Raw genomic sequence first — 12,164 nt, 5'->3', positions numbered from 1 at the left:
TAGTAATCATTTTAAACACGAATAGAGCTTGATAATTTATGGGCAACCTTTTCCTTATAAGCTTAACAACTCTTCAACTTCTCATTCGATCCAACATTAATTACAATACCCACAACACAATGACAACACACACACACACACACACACACACACACACACACATATATATATAGATATATACTTAAATCCATCCCCAATCATTTCTTAAAATAGCCTCAAATCATTATCTTACCCTTCATCAACTTACCACTTCCATAACTATCCCCTCTTCACTTAAAACCACTAAGACTCTTGATAATTAACTCAAATACAAGGGTAGAAATCATTTACATACTTTTAGGGGTCTAAGATTCCAAGAATCACTTCAACTCTAGCTTCCCTAGCTTCAAAACCTTGAAGAAACCCTAGGATCAACCTTCTTCTTTACAAGCATGGGTTCATGGGCTCGGATTTTATCAAATCTCCACTAATAATGATGGAAAATATTGGGAGAGAAAATATTAGGGTTTTTCTAATTTGGAATGGAGGAAAATGAGAAATAAGGTCGTGGCTCCTATATTTATGCTTGGAAGCCAAAAAGTTGCAGTGGTCCGGTTCGACAAGCGGGTCGACGGTCTGTCGACTTGCTCCGTCGACCTGCGTCTGCAGATGCAAGATTCCGGGACCCTGTCGACGCCGTACATCGACAATCCATCGGCCATGTCGACGACCCATCGACGATGACTGGTGTTTGCAGATTTTTCTGATTAAGTTCAGATCACGTCGATTTAATTCGTTCAACTTCTAACTCTATAAATTGCCAGCAATATCTGCTGGTACCCTTGTACACAAGGTAAGAAACTTTCTATCTCCAAAACTCAGATACGAATCTCAATTCCAAGGGCATACCCGACTAGGAAACCTTAGGTTCTACTACCACGAAAACGAGGGGTGTAACATTCTTCCCCCCTTAGGAACATTCATCCTCGAATGTTCAAACAATCCTAGGTTATAAAAAATTTGGCAGAGTTTTTCCTGTACTTATACCAATCCATTCTACATGCAGCAACCCAAAATAATGCCACACAGGGCAACATGCTATAACATACAATACTAGGGCCTCACACGACCAATCACGATAACTAAAATGAAATAATACCTGGGGAGATGATACCTCTGATTGCACCTCCTCTACTGCTGGGAACAAATGCTGGTAATTAGTCTTCATTGCCTCTTCCGCTTCCCAAGTCACTTCCTCAATATTTTTATTCCTCTACAAGACTTTAACGGAGGCTACATCCTAGGTTCGTAACTGACGGACCTGCTTGTCTAATGTAGCCACTTGAATTTCTTCGTATGATAACTGCTCGGTCACCTGGATATCATCCACTGGTACCACTCTTGAAGGATCTCCGATACATTTAGGAAGCATGGATACATGAAATACTGGATGCACAGACTCCAACTCAGAAGGTAATTCTAGCTCATATGCCACCGTGCTCACAGTACGAATGATCTCATATGGCCCAATATATCGAGGGCTCAACTTACCCTTCTTGCCAAACCTCATCACTCCTTTCATAGGCGAAACTTTTAGGAACACCCAATCACCTATCTCGAACTCTAGCTTACGTCACCGATTATCCGCATAGGATTTCTGTCGACTCTGAGCTTTTAGTGTTATAGCCCGTATTTCGTGCGTTCGGATATTGCGAAGTTAAGGACAAGACTATGTTCTGAAATAATTTTAATGTATGAGTTGTTAGGAATATTATTTATGAACATTGGAGGTATGGGAATAATGTGGAAGGCTAGGGGTAAAATGGTAATTTCACACAAAAGTTCAAGAAAATTTTAAAAAAAGGGCCAAAGCTTGCATGAGAAGACAAAGGGGTCATCTTTATTAATTTTCAAGAAAATTCTAGAGAAGGGCATATGGATCATGTGACAAAAAAAAAAAAAAAAAAAAAAAAAGAAAGAAAAAGAAAGAAAAATCTAGAGAGGGGGCATGTGCCCCTCACATGCTTGGAGAGCTATATATATATATATATAAGAGAGTTCATCTTTTAATTCAAGACTTTGGAGAAAGAAAGAAAACAAAAGATGAAGGAGAAAACTTAAGGGGACCATTCGGCCACCCCATGGAAAAACCAAGCCATGGAAATTTTGTTCCAAAAATTTGTTTCTTCATGTATTTCCACTAATTTGGAGGCCTCTCTTCAACATGGTATAATTTTTGGAAGAAAAGAATCACTCTTTGTTGCAAAATCATCACTTTAGCTAAGTTGGGAAGTTGTGAAGAAAGGTAAGATTTCATCCTCTTCCATGGGTTATAAAGGTTTTGTTTATGTTATGGTATGTGGAAGTGAGTAGAAATTATGAAAGTTTGGGAGTTTGCATGGTGGAAGTGTTGGTGTGCATGTAGCCGTGCATGCCTATGTGTGTGTAGGAAGTATGCCTTAATTATGATATCTAGTGCTTGGTTGTTATTGTTGTGGATGCTATGTTGCTAATGGAAGTTGAATGAATTTGGAGAGGTTGTAGCCGTGTGATGTGTAGTTTGTGCATGGCCGTGTATATATGTTGTGTTTTGAAGGTATGGTGAGCAAATTCTATCTAGTATTTTGGTTATTGTTATAATGAGAATTGAATACAATGTTCTTGCATGTATGGAAGATGATGTTGTTAGTCTATAAAGTATTGGATTGCTAATATTCTTATTGGAGTTGGAAGATCTTGAAGGAAGTAGTATGTTGATTAAATTGTTAGAATGTACTTTGGGTTGATTATTGAAATTGTTAGTATGATTATTGGCATTATGGTGGATGGTTTGGCCGGGTTGAATTCCCGGGAGTGTTGTTGATTGAAATTGGCCAAGTTGAACTTGGCGGGATGGTGTATTTACAGGGGAAGTGCTGCCGAAATTTCGGTAGCCAAGTGTCATTTTAAGAATCCAATTCTAAATGCACTAATTAATGTTTGGTAAATGTGACCAAATGTAGATTTTGGAGAAGTTGGAACTTGAATTTGGAGGAGCGTAAGAAGCGGAAAAAGGTATGTAAGGCTTACCTCTTCTTTCTTTGGCATGTCTTAGATGTAATAGGCTTGAATACGTGTCTCGGGGACCACTCTAATTCTAGAAATCCGAGCTTGAATTTGACTACTATTCATTCAGTAGAATTGAATTAAATACTTATGAATAGTTGAAAGAATTGTCTAAACACCTAGAACTTGCATGAATAGGATCCGTTTACCCTAAAAGTCTCATAAGTCATGCCATGAAACGTATTATACGTAAATTGTGTACGCCGCCTCATTTGACTCGAGGTGGGCCCACTATCCCCTAATTTCCTCCTATGGCTCCATTTGGCTTATTCCCGTATTGCAGTTAAAGGAAACTTTTGGACATCATTCCGACTACTAAATAATAGTTGTTTTAACTAATCCCTCGATTCCAAGGCATGATTTTCTTCATGAAAGTTCCTAAATGCTTTCCAAAGTATTCATTTTTCTCCAAATCCAAGTTGTACGGTTTTTAAAAGTTTTCATGACTAAAGCAATGACTATGATTCTATGATGACAAAGATGATGCTAAATATGAGAAAATGTCTATGACACGATATGCTATGACATGACACGATATGCTATGATATGACACGATATGCTATGACATGATACGATACAATATGATATGTTCTACGTTCTCTTAATGTTATTCTCCGTTGATAGTCTCGCCTTATAATTATTGTTCCTTCAAGGTGAGACAAATCGACCATGATTACTCCATAATGCGATCGGAGGTTTCCGACCTTACGTCCCTCCGATGGATACATGACTTTCTTTGGGCTCTCATGCATGCCATACCTGTATATGTACATGGGTTGGGGGGATGGGATACATGTATACATGGGGGAAATGGGAAGGGAAACATGTTTCATTGCCACCTGGTCAGGTGGCTTATCATCCCGGACGCGGGATGCCCGGACGCGGGATTTATGGGCGAGCCGGAGTATTTCGGCGCAATGTGGGCGAGCCGGCTTGTTCGGCGCCATGATACCATATGACCAGATAAGCATGCATGGAATCCGCCCTCAGGGGCACTCATATGCACAGGTCTCAGCTTTACATGATATGATTCCTATGTACAGAGTTACGGACCTTACAAGATATGATCCCTATGTACCTTCCAGCTTTACATGATATGTTCCATACGTACAGGTTACAGCTTTACACATGACATGTTCCATATGCACAGCTTACTCCCTTATACGTGATATGTCTCATATGTACAGGATACTCTCTCACATGATATGCTCTACATCTCCATACTGTTGTTGCACATGATTACGTCTCTTTCTATGTTACCATCCACGCCTTGCATACTCAGTACATTGCTCGTACTGACCCCTCGTCTTCGGGGGCTGCGTTTCATGTACGCATGCGGGTGAACCGGAATGAGCTGAAGCTAGCATAAGAAGATGTCCAGCGAGGTTGGTAGGCTCCACTTGTCCTGGAGTGTTGTCGAGTCAGAGCATATGTGCCATGATGTTTTGTTCGGAGTTAGAGACTTTGCAGACAGAGTCGTGGGTATTGGGTTGTCATGTGTAAGCGGCTCCAGTAGCCGATATGTTATTATGTTTCGTGTCACGAGTCTTATATGATGTCAGATTCTATTTATGGAAAAAAAAAACTTTTTCTATGTATTCATTTCTTACTAATTCATAAGTTCATATGTGTAATAAGAGTTAGCGGGTTCGCTCGGCTCCGAATATGGGATCGGGTGCCCATCACACCCTAGTAAGACCGGGGTGTGACATTTAGCAACCTCTCTCTAATCACTTTTACCTTATCAACTGCTTGCTGAATTAAGTCTGGGCCTACTATATAATTCTCCCCGGCATCAAACCATCCTATGGGCGATCTATATCTCCGCCCATATAAGGCCTCATAAGGAACCATCTGAATACTGGAATGGTAACTATTGTTATAGGAAAACTCGATAAGAGGCAAATGATCATCCCAGCTACCTTGAAAGTCAAGCACACAAGTTCTAAGCATATCCTCAAGTTTCTGTATAGTACGCTCTGCTTGCCCATCTGTCTGCAGATGAAATGCAGTACTAAGACTCACATGAGTCCCCAATCCCTGTTGAAAAGACTTCAAGAATTTAGCTGTGAACTGTGCTCCCCTATCTGAAATAATGGTTGTAGGAACACCATGAAGTCGTACAATCTCCTTAAGATAAAGCTTTGCGTAATCCTCAGTTGCATAAGTAGTTCTGACAGGCAGAAAATGAGCTGACTTGGTAAGCCTATCAACTATGACCCATATCGAATCACACTTCCGCTGAGTATGGGGCAATCCTGTAATAAAGTCCATATTGATTACCTCCCACTTCCAAGTCGGAATCTCCATAGTCTGCTATAGACCTCCGGGCTTCTGGTGCTCTATTTTGACCTGCTGACAATTTTGACACTGAACAATAAATTCTGCTATATCTCTCTTCATATCATCCCACCAATAAACTTCTTTGAGATCATGGTCCATCTTTGTTGAGCCTGGATGAATAGAAGAGCGGGAGTTATGTGCCTCTCCCATAACCTGCTGGCGAAGCCCTACAACATTAGGAATACATAACCTACCTCGATACTTGAGTACTCCATCACTTGTAATCACAAAGGGTGTCTTTTCTTTCTGAGGTGCTGTATCTCGGTAATGAACTAAAATAGAATCCTCATACTGACGCTCCTTTATCTCTACTACCAAGGATAACACCACTGTGTCTTGAACAGTAACTCCTGCATCACCTGAATCTATCAATCGACCTCTGAGGCTAGCTAATCGATGAACCTCACGGACCATTTCTCTTCTCTTTGGTGGCACGTGTGACAAGCTACCTACAGATTTATGACTGAGGGCATCGGCTACTACGTTGGCCTTCCCAGGATGGTACAGAATATCCACATCATAGTCTTTTAACCACTCTAACCATCGCCTCTGACGCAAGTTCAAGTCCTTCTGCTTAAAGATGTACCGGAGACTCTTTATGATCGATATAGATATCGACATGGACACTGTATAAGTAGGCCTCCATATCTTCAAGGCATGAATCACTGCCGCTAACTCAAGATCATGGGTTGGATAATTCTTCTCGTGCTTCTTCAACTATCGAGAAGTATAAGAAACAACCTTACCGTGCTGTATCAACACACAGCCCAATCCAACACCTGAAGCATCACAATATATCACATAGCCATCTGCTCCTTCGGAAGAGTCAAACCGGTGTGAAGTCAACTTATCCTTCAACGTCTGAAAACTCTGCTCACAAGCATCTGTCCATTGGAACTTAACTGATTTCTGAGTCAATTTAGTCAATGAGGCTGAAAGAGAGGAAAATCCTTCTACAAACCTTCTATAATAACTTGCCAAGCCCAAGAAACTACGTATCTCTGTTGGTGCGGTGGGCCTTGGCCAATTCTTCACAGCCTCAATCTTTTAGGCATCTACTCTAATGCCTTCCTCTAAAATAATGTGACCCAGAAAAGCCACAGAGTTCAACCAGAACTCACACTTAGAAAACTTGGCATACCTCTCTTTACCTCGAAGAATTCCAAGCACTGTCAGTAGATTCTGCATGATCAGCCTCTGACGGTGAATAAATCAGAATATCATCTATGATTATAATCACGAACAAATCTAGAAAGGGCCTGAATACACAATTCATCAAATCCATGAATACAACTGGGGCATTAGTTAGGGTAAACGACATAACACGAAACTCATAGTGGCCATATCTAGTCCGGAATGCCGTCTTCGGAATGTCCTCTTCCTTGACCCTAACCTGGTGATATCCTGATCTTAAGTCTATCTTCGAGAAATATTTAGCGCCTTGCAACTTATCGAATAAATCATCGATCCTCGGGAGCAGATACTTATTCTTTACAGTCACTTTATTCAATTGCCTATAATCAATACACATTCGTAAAGAGCCATCCTTTTTTCTTACAAATAACACCGGCGCTCCCCACGACGATGTACTAGGCCTAATAAAGCCCTTCTCGAGAAAGTCCTTCAACTGCTCCTTCAATTCTTTCAACTCCGCAGGTGCCATCCTATAAGGAGGGATAAATATTGGCTGAGTGTCTGGCAATAGATCGATAGTAAAATCAATCTCTCTCTCTCTGGGGGAATGCCTGGAAGCTCATCTGGAAACACTTCTGGAAACTCATTAACCACAGAATGTGATGAAGAGTCGGCGACTCTGCTTGCACATCTTGAACTCGAACTAGGTGAAAAATATACCCTTTTCTGATCATCTTCTCTGCCTTAAGGTAGGAAATAAACCTACCCCTAGGTGAAGCAGCATTGCCCTTCCACTCTAGGACTGGCTCGCCTGGAAACTAGAATCGAACCATCTTTGCTCTACAATCAACATTAGCATAACAAGAAGCCAACCAGTCCATGCCCATAATAACATCAAAATCAATCATATCTAACTCAATCAGATCTGCTACGGTATGGCGGTCACAAACTACAATAACACAAATCAAGATACTCGCCTAGCTATAACCGATCACCAACCGGCGACACCTCAAAAGGTTTAATTAATCGGGGCTCTATCCCAAACTTGCCGGTAACAAATTGCGTAACATATGATAAAGCCGGAACTCCGGATCAATCGGTGCATAAACATCACGGGAGGATACTGATAATATACCTATAACAACATCAGGAGACGTCTCGCGGTCCTGTCTACCAGCCAATGCATACACACGATGCTGAGGGCCGCTCGAGCTGGATGCTCCACTCCTCCCTCTACCTTGCCCTGCTGGCATTTGAATAACTTGCCCTAAAGGGCGCACTGCAGAACAAGAGCCAGCCACAGACCCTATAGGCTGAACCATACCTGTGCCAAACCTCTATCGGGCACTCCCTCATCTTGTGGCTTGACTGCCCACATGCATAGCAACCATCTGAGCCCAGCCGACACTGACCTGTATGTAACTTGCCACACTGGGTACACCGTGGCAAAGGAGGCCTCATCTGGCCTGAATCCGATCTGCACTGAGAGCCTGATGCTCTAAAACTTTGGCCCACTCCGGAATAAGAAGGCCGATCAAACCTCGGACCTGAAAATCGTGGAGGTGCACTCCCTGCTGAATGGAATGGATATCGGGAATACTACGGTCTCTATCCTCTCCTGGACTCACCCCCGTTCTCTAAAGTCCTGGCCCCGGTCACGGTCATGATCTGTCCTCCTCTAACGCTTGTGATCTTCCAGATTCTGTGCATATGCCTGTATGTGGGAGATATCCATGCCTGGCTGTAATGTAGCAGTCGTACAAGCATCTATCAAATGTGGCCCTAGACCAGCCACAAAGAGATGAACTCTATCCTCTATCTCAGCCACCATAGCTGGAGCATATCTGGCCATAGAATCAAAATATACGCAATACTCCTGGACACTCATACTGCCCTGCTCAATACGCAAGAACCTGTCTGCTCGGGCTCGCCTGACCTCAGGAGGTAAATAATGGCAAATAAAAGCATCTGAGAACTCTCGCCAAACAGCTGGAGGGGCATTCTCTCCCCTAGATAACTCCCAAGTCTGATACCACTGTATCGCAATATCCCGGAGTCTATATGAAGCCAACTGCACCGACTCAACCTCATTCGCATGCATAACCCTCAAGGTCCTTTGCATACCATCAATAAAATCCTGGAGGTCCATATTTTGCTTTATCACTGAGAACTCTGGAGGACCTAACCCAAGAAAGGTCTTAACCCTCGAACTACCAGTCCTATCTACATGGTCAACACACCCTCCCTGTCACTGAGCCTGGGCGGCTACTAACCTAGTCAGTACCTGTATAGCATCCCTCACATCCAGTGCCCGCCGCATCCACCGAGGAACAAAGCCCGGCGTATGCCGGAGGCGGGGTATGCGATATCTCGCACGGCCCCTCACTCGAATCTCATCCGTGCCCTCGCGCCCGCCGAGCACGCCCAGCTGGCCCTCACCAGGCCGCTCTCTTGCCCTTCTCGGGGCGCCGTAGCTTCCCCGCGGGCATCGCTAAAATTAGAACAATTCATCAGAAGCAAACGCTTAACACATGGCTCTATCGCACAATCTAAGAGAGAAGAATGACACCATCCTAAATGTCCTGTAGCCTCCTGTTTATCAAAATGGTGGTACACAACACGCCCATAAACAAAACTCTACTAGACACGGTCTGTAGACAACCCTAGGACGGAACTGCTCTGATACCACTTCTATTACGACCCAAACCGAGGAGTCGTGACGAGTGTCTGACCTCCAGCGACCAAACACCCCTAAACACGTATTTGAAACATACTGAACATTAAAGGCCCATAAATGGCATGAACTGATCTTATAAAAGGGAAATATCAAGACTCTGTACAATCTGTATATACACATACATACTGAAGAACAAGAAAGTGTCGCCAGGGGCTGCTACATATACCGTACACAAAAGAATGGGAGCCGACAAGGCTACATCATCTCGACTAGTACATACAACCGTCTGCTGCACCTCTACTAGAATGAAAAGCTCGAGAAAGGACGGACGGGCCTCGTCATACCCATATGCATACACATCCCAAAAGGGTGGCATACCAAACCGACCGGCCCCCGTATCAAATAGCGCACCGACCACCGTTAGATCAGAGGTCTTACCGAGCCGGACCACCTATCCGTTTACCCGTACCGCGGCATAAACGCAAAATTTCCTCCGAGCAACGGGGAGTCAATACGGATAATGTACTGAGTATGTAAGGCATAAGAACAACATATATATATATATATATACAAGAATCATGAATAAGATCTAAACTCATAAGTTGAAATGACTAACTGCATGTACTTGTATGAACTAGTATCTGCATAAATTTGTGTAACTGACAATGCCACTATGGGCGAGTAATATGCATGCTCATGCCTATCAATGAAGGTCATACATCTATATATGTATGTGTATATAACGCCTAATATATGTGCGAGTATAACACCTGTAAAGCCTCTATGGCATCTCATCATATCATATCGGCTCCTCTGCGGCCATAATCAATATCATCATCAATGTGCACCAGTTGATCAGGTGGTAATGCGTATATAACACCTTCTGGTCATAGGTCAATGTACATAAATATATAATGAATGTAATGCATGAATCAACTATATGCATAGAACTGGCTACATAAGACTGGATCCACGAACAGAAGGATCACTCATAAACGGGGTACATGAACATCAAAGACTGAAGTACTTCTAATGCTTCTAAGAGTAGAGTAATATGAAAGCTCGCTTACTCGCTTGTTGGATCATATCATAGGATCATGCCAAAAGAAGGAAAGAATGGCCTTAACATACCTTGAAGTATACTCAATCTTCCATGTTCTACCTCTCGAACTTGCAAGTATACAATTAAGATAACATAGGCCTCAATTAGACTATTTACCTCGCTTAGTAATCATTTTAAACATGAATAGAGCTTGACAATTTATGGGCAACCTTTTCCTTATAAGCTTAACAACTCTTCAACTTCTCATGCGATCCAACATCAACCACAATACCCACAATATATATATATATATATATATATATATATATATATATATATATATATATATATATATATATATCAAAATATAATTAAATCCATCCCCAATCATCTCTTAAAATAGCCTCAAATCATTATCTTACCCTTCATCAACTTACCTCTTCCATAAGTATCCCCTCTTCACTTAAATCCACTAAGACTCTTAATAATTAACTCAAATACAAGGGTAGAAATCATTTACATACTTTGAGGGGTCTAAGATTCCAAGAATCACTTCAACTCCAACTTCCCTAGCTTCACAACCTTAAAGAAACCCTAGGATCAACCTTCTTCTTTACAAGCACGGGTTCACGGGCTCGAATTTTATCAAATCTCCACTAATAATGATGGAAAATATTGAAAGATAAAATATTAGGGTTTTTCTGATTTGGAATGGAGGAAAATGAGAAATAAGGTCATGGCTCATATATTTATACTTGGAAGCCAAAAAGCTACAGTGGTCCGGTTCGACGAGCGGGTCGATGGTCCGTCGACTTGCTCCGTCGACCTGCGCCTGCAGATGCAAGATTGCGGGACCCTATCGACGCCGCACATCGACTGTCCGTTGACCATGTCGACAGCCCGTCGATGACTGGTGTCTGCAGATTTTTCTAATTCAGTTCAGATCGCGTTGATTCGATTCGTTCAACTTCTAACTCTATAAATTGCCAGGAATATCTGTTGGTACCCTTGTACATGGGGTAAGGCACTTTCTATCTCCAAAACTCAGACACGAATCTCAATTCCAAGGGCATACCCGACTAGAAAATCATAGGTTCTACTATCACAAAAACGAGGGGTTTAACATAATAGCAAACCTAAAAAATTAGGTGTTCCTTTCACATCCATTAAATTGATTTACTTGGAACCCATAAGTTTCCTTAGAGTTACAAACTCGATCTAACCATTTCCATTTCAACCATAATGACCCACAATGAATGCACCATTTCAGAATATATCAGCAACCACTCACACTGATTCCAAGATCCAAAACCCATCACATTTTTACTGCGCATAGCAAACCATAAGTTACCGCTCTCGACTCTAAAAGCTGAAACTTATCCAAATTGTTCTCAAGGTACCGGATAACTAAATCTTGTGAATGCAACCTCAAATTCCTTAACATTACCCAATACGCATACCTGGTACAACTCGAATTTTCCGACACTATGGACATATGTACTCATAAATCAATCTTTTAACTATCAACTATCCATTGTAATACCTCAATAACCCATAATACTTCCGAAAGCATTAAAATCTCACAATCCCTTGCACTAACAAGCATAATCACTTCGGACCCATAATATCCGAAGTCATTCCGTCACTGTTGTTCATAACATAAAACACTTAGCATAACACGATCCCATCTCAGAAACACTGATAGCCATATCATACTAAGAAATCATAGAAAATACTTTCTCTCAAACACACACTAACTTATTCACTGCAAAGTACTGCGAAACTAACCAAGGTGTTCCACACAAGCCACTTCCTGTAAATTCAACATGTCGGTTATCTGAAATCTCACTTCTCACTTAGCCACTGGTCATAGCTTCTTATCAC

This window comes from Lycium ferocissimum, chromosome 3, assembly GCF_029784015.1.
Source record: "Lycium ferocissimum isolate CSIRO_LF1 chromosome 3, AGI_CSIRO_Lferr_CH_V1, whole genome shotgun sequence".
Taxonomy (NCBI): Eukaryota; Viridiplantae; Streptophyta; class Magnoliopsida; order Solanales; family Solanaceae; genus Lycium; species Lycium ferocissimum.
This window is presented reverse-complemented; position numbering follows the sequence as displayed.